We start from the raw sequence: 8,521 nt of genomic DNA on the forward strand, positions 1-8,521 counted from the left end.
TAAAACAGGGAAGTATGGCCCATTAAAAGGAAAAATATAAATCAACAGAAACTATCCTTGAAAAAGACCTGATGGCAGATTTTCTAGACAAAGACTAAGACAATCATCTTAATGATGCTCAAATAACTAAAGACATGGAGAAATTCAAGAAAATTATGTATGAACAAAATGGAAATATTAAAAAGAGTTAAGAAACCTAAAAAGAAAACAAACAACAACAAAAAAAACTCTGGAGCACATAAAAGAAAAAAAATTTACTAGCGGGATTAAAAGCATGTTAGAGCAGGCAGAAGAAAGAATCAGTGAACTTGAAGAAGATAGGCCAATGGAAATTATGGAGTCTATGGAACAGAAAGAAAAATTTGAACAAAATAAAGCAGAGACTAAGGGACCTGTAGGACACCACCAAGTGGACCAACATATACACTGTGTGAATCCCAGAAGACAGAAAGGGACAGAAAGAAGAACTGAAGAAATAATGGCTTAAAACTTACTAAATGTTATGAAAGACATGAAAATAAACATCCAGTTTCTGGAGAAAGCCTGGATCCCAACATCAACGTCTGCATGCTGAGAATCCAGCTTCTGGAGTCCTCTTTTGTCACTAGGTCTTAACAGCATGGGGACCACGGTAGCAATGAGACAGAAGCACTACCTTGAGGCTGGTGCAGTGACTTCAAGATAGCTGCATAGGCCAGGCCTGCTATCTCCTATGCAAAAAGCCCCTTTGAAAGAACATATCTACACTGTTTCCAGTTGTTGGTTCTGGATAATTCTGGAGAGTGCCTCAAACCCAAGCTCAAAGTAATACCTCAATACAAAACTTTTTAATCGAGAAGGAAAAAATGATACATTTAGCTTTAAAAAAGCAAAAATTGTAGAAAAGTACAGACTCAAAAAGTGTATTGTTGATTACTTGTAAAACATGCAACAAAACAGTTAAACATCATGGTAAAAGTAGAAGCTTTCTGTCAGCATTAAAGAGCAATCCTACCACTCCTACAAGTAAACTCAGCCTGCAGACACCAAAAAGACTCTTAAGTTCTACAGACCTAAATCATGGTACATCTGGTTCCAAAGGCAAGAGTCCAGCATTAATTTTCAGACCATCTATATCTGGACAGTCAATACCCATCTGCTCCTAAAAAAAAGTGAGCAAAAATGTTGCTTAGTCAGAGTGAATCCCTAAAGAATCCAAAGGTGGACTTCAGAAACCTTTTATCTTCTTCTTATCTTCTTTGTAAAGGATGGATGATGAAAATAAGAAATGTTTAATATAATTTCTGAAACTAAAGTTAGTAAAAAAAAACCCAGCTTTTTAAAAACTTCTGTTTATTTTTCAAATACTTGAAAACTAGAGTTCAAAAGCAAAATTTTCTTGGCATTCTTCAGTGTTTATGGAGAAAGCACCTCAAATAATTGCAACCTGCCTATCTCACAGGGTTGTTGTGAGAATCAAAAACATGTCAAAGGTTCTTATAAGGAGTAAAGATACGTATGGAAAAAAAAAACCCAAGACAGTCAATAAGTTCAAGTAAAATGAACTCAAAGAGACTGACCCTGAGACACATTGGAATGAAACATTCAAAAGCCAAAGAAAAAGAGAGAATATTGAAAGCAACAAAAGTGACTTATCACATACACACAAGGTATCCTCAATAAGGTAATCAGATTTCTTACCAGAAAATTTGGAGATCAGATGGCAGTACACTAACATATTCATAGTGCTTAAAAAAACTTGCCAAATAAAAATCCTGTATCTGGCAAAACTCCCCTTTAATAGAAAGGGACAAATTAAGATATTCCCAGATAAACAAAATCTGAGCATTTGTTACCAGTAGGCATGCCTTGAAAAAAATGTTCAAGGGTGGAATGAAAAGACACTCAACAGTAATTCAAAGCCATATGAAGAAATAACAATCTCAACAAAGGTAAATACAGCCATGTACCACTTAACAAGGGGGATATATTCTGAGAAACGTGTCATTAGGTGATCTCATTATTTTGTAAATAGCATAAAGTGTGCTCACATGAGCCAAGATGGTATAGCCGACTATACAACTAGGCTGTATGGTATACCACCATCATATATGCAGTGCATCATTGACCAAAATATTGTTATGTGGCACATGACTGACTGTACATGGGAAATTATGAAAGCTAGTATTATTTTAACCATTCGTAACTCCACTTTTTGTTTTCTACATAATTTGAAAGACTAATAATTTTTTTTAAAAAACACGTCTCTATTGGTCAATATTTGACAAAGGGGGCAGGAGCATAAAATGGAGCAAAAATAGCCTCTTCAATATGTAGTGTTGGGAGATCTGTACAGGTACATGCAAAAAGAATGAAACTAGACCGCCAGCTTACACCATACACCAAAATAAACTCAAGATGGATAAAAGACTTAAATATAAGTTGTGACACCATAAAAGTCCTAGAGGAGAACATAGACAGGAAACTCTCAGATTCCACGCAGCAATATTTTCACAGATACATCCCTTAAGACAAGGGATATAAAGGAAAAAATAAACAAATGGGACTACATCCACTTAAAAAGCTTCTGCATGGCGAAAGAAAACATCAGCAAAATGAAAAGGGAACCCCATATGGGAAAACATAATTACCAATGTTATCTCAGACAAGGGTTTGATCTCCAAAATATATAAAGAACTCACACAACTCCACATGAGGAAGACAAATAATCCCATTAAAAAATGGGCAAAGGACCTGAACAGACATTTCTCCAAGAAGGACATACACAGGGCTCAGAGACATATGAAATGATGTTCAGCATCAGTCGCCATCAGAGAAATGCAAATTAAAACCTATTTCACATTGGGCAGAATGGCCATCCTTAATAAATCAACAAACAACAAGTTCTGGAGAGGTTGTGGAGAAAAGGAAACCCTAGTACACTCTTGGCGGGAATGAAGACTGGTGCAGCCATTGTGAAAACAGTATGAAATTTCCTCAGAAAACTAAAAATGGAACTGCTTTTTGAGTAATTCTACTACTGGGATTATACCCTAAAAGTCCTGAAACACCAATCCAAAGGAACCTATGCACCCCAATGTTCATAGCTGCGTTATTTACAATAGCTGAGTGACAGAAACGGCCTTAGTGTCCATCAGTAAATAATTCAATAAAAAAACTGTGACACATTTACACAATGGAATACTATGCAGCCAAAGGAAAGAAGGAACTCTCACCCTTCACGACAGCATGGATGGAACCAGAGAGTATTATGCTAACTGAAATAAGGCAAGAGGTAAGAGACAAATACCAGATGATCTCACCCATAAGTGGAACCTAATCAACAAAACTAACAATGAGCAAAATAGAACCAGAGACATGCAAATAAAGAACAAACTGACAGTGACCAGAGGGGCGGAGGTAGGGGGATAACGGGGGAAAGATGAGGAAGGGGCAAGTCAATGAACATGTATAGAGGACACATGGGCACAGACAACAGGGTGGGGATTGACTGTGGGAGCAGGACAGGGCCAGGAAGGGCACCAGGGGAAAATGTGGGACAACTGTAATTGAACAACAATTTAAAAATATATATATTAGTTTGTGCCCTGACCTGTGTGTTCAGTTGAATGGGCATCGTCCTACAAACCAAAGGGTTGCTGGTTTCATTCCCGGTCAGGGCACATGCCTGGGTTTTGTGAGTTCCATCCCTGATCAGAGCACATATGAATGGCAGCCAATTAATGTTTCTCTCTCATAACAATGTTTCTCTCCCTTCCTTCCTCTTGCTCTAAATATAAATAAACAAAATCTTTAAAATTTTATTAAACATTAGTAGTATTGTAACTTTGACTTGTAACTTCATATGTTGTTTTACACATAATTATAACACTGAAGCATTGAAAAGAATTCATTCATTTGTTTCGGGCCACACAGTATATAGAGATTCAATTTTGTGATACAACTGAAAATGTGGGGATAGTGCTATAAAGGAACAGAATTTTTGTATGTAACTAAAATTAAGCTGGAATAAATTAAAATTAGAGTGTTGTAACTATAGATGTTAAATGTAATCCCCATGGTAACCACAAAGAAAATATAGAATATACACAGAAGAAAATGAAAAAGGGATTTACACATTTAACTACACAAAGCATCAACTAAATTCAAAAGACAGAATTGCAGAAAATAAGGAACAAATAAAGCTATACCAAATACAGAAAACAAATACCAAATGACATAAGTATGTCCCTTCTTATCAGGAATTACTTTAAACATAAATAGATTAAACTCTACAATTAGAAGGCAAAGACTAGAAGAATGGATAAAAACAAAATATGATCCGAAAATACATGCTATCTACAAGAGACTCGCCTGATATCCAAAAACACAAATAGATTGAAAGTAAAAGAATGAAAAAAGATATTCCATTCAAATAGTAACAAAAAGAGAGCAGGAATGGCTATTTTAACATGAGAAAAAAGTTGAAAAAGTTTACAAAAGTCATGGAAGGCTATTATATAATAAAAGGTACAATACAGCAAGAAGAGAGAACAATTACAAACATTTAGGCACCTAATACCATGCCAGCAAAATATATCAAGCAAAAACAGAAATAAAGAGAGAAATAGACACCTCTAAAATAATTAGAGACTTCAATATCCCATTCTCAGTAACAAATAGAACCAGACAGACGGTAAGTAAGGAGCACAGGTCTTAATACAATAAAACAATTAAATCTAACATATACAGAACATACTACCCAACAGCAACAACAGCATATATATTCTCATGTGCACATTAAATATTTTACAGCATAGATCATATGTTAGGCCACAAATTAAGTTTCAATAGATTTAAAAAGATAAATATCATACAAGTATCTTCTCAGACCACAATAGGATAAAGTTAGAAAACAACAACAGAAGTGAAATTGGAAAATACACAAATTTGTACATATTAAGCAACATGCTCTTAAACAATCAATGGGCCAGAGAACAAATCATAAGGGAAACCAGACAATACTTAGAGATGAATAAAACAAAAACACAACATACTAAAACTTGTGGGGTGTGGTGAAAGTAGTGTTAAGAGGGAAATTTATAAATGCTTACATTTTAGGAAATAAAGATTAGTTCAACAAAATAGAGAGCAGAAAAATAGAGAAATATTTATGAAATAAAAAGTTGGTTCTCTGGAAAGATCTACAAAATTATCAAACCTTTAGATGGATGGGCTAATAAGAAAAAAAGAAGACTCAAATCACTAAAAACAGAAATTAACGTGGGAACATTACTATTGATTCTATAGAAATAAAGATTATAAGACAGTACTATAAACAACTATATGACAACAAACTGGATAACCTACATGAAATGGACAAAGTCCTAGAAAACTAAAACCTCTTTATACTAAATCATGAAGAAATAGGAAATCTGAACAGACCTAAAAGTTGAATTAGTAATGAAAAATCTCCCAATAAAGAAAACCCCTCGATCTGATGGCCTCACTGGAGAAATCTATCAAACACTTAAAGAAAAACTAATACCATCCTTTTCAAAATTTTACCAAAAATGAAAATGTAGGGAATACTTCCTAACTCATTTATAAGGTCAACATTACCCTGATACCAAACCCAGACAAAGACACTACAAGAGAAATATAGACCAATATCCCCTATGAACACGAATGCAAACATCCTCAACAAAATACTGGAAAACTGAATTCAGTAGTATATTAAAAGGACTATATATACATCATGACCAAGTGGAGTTTATTTCTGGAATGCAAGGATGGTTCAACACAGAAAAATTGATCTATGTAATATGAAGGGAAAAATACCCACATGCTCATTTCAATTGATACAGAAAGAGCATTCGACAAAATTCAACACAATTTCATTATAAAAACACTCAACAAACTAAGAATAGAAAGAAACCACCTCAACATAATAAATGCCATATATGAAAAATCTATAGCAAACATCATATTCAATGGTGAAAGACTGAACACTTTCCCTCTAGATCAGGTACAAGGTCAGGATGTCCACCTTCCTTGCTTTTCTCCAATATAATACTGGTAGTTCTAACCAGAGCAATTAGACAGGAGAATTAGACAGTTTCCATCTAAACTAGAAAGCACGAAGCAAAATTACCGCTCCTCACAGATATGATCTTTCATATAGAACACAAAGATTCTACAAAAAGAGGTTACAACCAATATGTTAATACAGCAAAGTAGCAGGACACAAAGTTAACACAAATTTCACTGTATTTCTATATATTAATAATTAACAATCTGAAAAGGAAACTATAAAAGCAATTCCTTTTACAATAGCATCAAAAATATAAAATACTTAAGAATGAACTTATCCAAAGACATGAAATACTTTACAATGAAAACTACAAATCATTGCTGAAAAAAATAAAAAACATAAATAAATGGAAACATCACATGCTCATTGAGAGGAACCCCTAATATTGTTAAGATGTCAATACTACCAAAAGTTATCTACAGATTCAATGCAATTCCTATCAAACTCCTGATGATGATTTTTTCAGAAATAGAAAAATCCCATCCTAAAATTTATATAGAATCTCAAGGGACCCCCAAATAGCCAAAACAATCTTGAAAAGGAAGAATAGAGCAGGAAAGCTCAGACTTCCTGATTTCAAAACTTACTACAAGGATCAAAACAGTATGGTACTGGCATAATGACAGATACACAGATCAAAGTAATAGAGCTCAGAAATAAAACCTCACATACATGGTCAAATGCTTTTTGGCATGGGTGCCAAGACCATTCAATGGAGAAAGAATAGTTTTTCCAGCAAATGCTGGGAAAACTGGATATCATATGTGAAAGACTGAAGTTGGACCCTTATCTAACACCATATACAAAAATTACCTCTCAGTGGATCAAAGATTTAAGTAGATAAGACCTAAAACTATAAAAATCTTAGAAGAAAACAGGGCAAAAGCTACATTACACTGGATTTGGCAGTAACTTCTTGGGTATGACATCAGAGGCACAGGTGACAAAGGAAAGAATAGATAAACTGGACTTCATAAAATTTCATACATTTAAAAATATTAAAAGACACTATCCACAGAATAAAAAGGCAACCCACAAAAAGGAAAAATTATTTGTAAATCATATCCTGATAAAATATACTTAGAAGTCCAAAAACTCAACAACAAAAAAATATACAACTTGATTTTAAAATGAACTTGAATAGACATTTCTCCAAAGAAGATACACCAATGACAAATAAGCTGCTATACATCATTAATCATTGGGGAAATGTAAACCCAAACTACAATGAGATACTACCTCATACCCATTAGGATGGCTACTATCAAGAAAAACAAAATAACAAATGTTGAAAATATGGAGAAACTGGAACTCTTGTGTACTATTGGTAAGAATGTAAAATGCTACGGTTGCTGTGGAAAACAATATGATAGTTCCTCAAAAAATTAAAAATAGATTTAACATATAACCCAGCAATTCCACTTCTGGGTATATATTCAAAAGAACTCAAAGCAGGATCTTGGAGAGATATTTATACACCCATGTTCAGGACATTATTTACAATAGCTAAAACATGGAAGCAACCCATGTCCATTAACTGATGAATGAATAAGCAAAAGGTGGTGCATACATATACTGGAACATTATTTAATCTTAGGAAGAAAGGATATTTTAACATATGCTACAATACAAACCTTGAGGACATTTTGTTAAGTGAAATAAACCAGTCACAGAAGGACAAATATTGTGTGATTCCACTTATATGAGGTACTTAAATAGTCAAAAATCAGAACAAAAAGCAAAACTATGATTGCCAGGGGTTGGAAGAGTTTGAAGGGAGACTGAGAGGTTATCATTTTATGGGTAAAGAGTTTTATTTCAACAAAATGAAAAGAGTTATGGAGATGGATGGTGCTGATGGCTGCACAACATTATTGAATGTATTTACTATCATTGAACACTGGACTGCAAACTTTTTTTTAAAAGGTTACTATGATAAATTTTATGTCAGGTGTATTTTGCAATAAAAATAATTTTTAAAAAACAATAAAAAAGTATTCAAACCTCAGAAACAAATCTCTGGAAGGAGAATAATAGAGACTTATAACCAAAGTTTTGAAAAACTCCTTGTAATAGTGTGTCTCCAATCAATATGCTTCACCTTCTTTTCTCTATGCAAAGTTATAGGATACCCCCTCCCCAATCTACCCCCAGGTATTTATGTTCCAAATTTCCTCTTCTTTGTAACTTACTTTTATAATACACAACAAGAATTATAAAATTGCTGATAGTCTTTAAATACAGAAGCCCATTTATGGAAATATACGTTATGAGGCTGAAAGAGATGCAGAAGATTACGTTCATCACAACATAATTTATAATAGTAAAAAAAAATGAAACTATTTGAGAAAATATCTCATAAATTATGATTTGTTAACTTAATGGAATATTATATTCAAAGCCTAAAGGACAGCAGGAAATAGCTATTATAGGAGGCATGATTATGGA

At 33.7% G+C, this 8,521-nt stretch overlaps 1 pseudogene; it reads left to right on the forward strand.

The window, feature by feature from the left end:
- The first annotated feature begins 637 nt into the window (after positions 1-637).
- LOC129062068 (UPF0711 protein C18orf21 homolog) lies at positions 638-1,275 on the forward strand (annotated as a pseudogene).
- Positions 1,276-8,521: the final 7,246 nt, after the last annotated feature.

This window comes from Pteronotus mesoamericanus, unplaced genomic scaffold, assembly GCF_021234165.1.
Source record: "Pteronotus mesoamericanus isolate MK-2021 breed Mesoamerican mustached bat unplaced genomic scaffold, CSHL_Meso_final scaffold_705, whole genome shotgun sequence".
Taxonomy (NCBI): domain Eukaryota; kingdom Metazoa; phylum Chordata; class Mammalia; order Chiroptera; family Mormoopidae; genus Pteronotus; species Pteronotus mesoamericanus.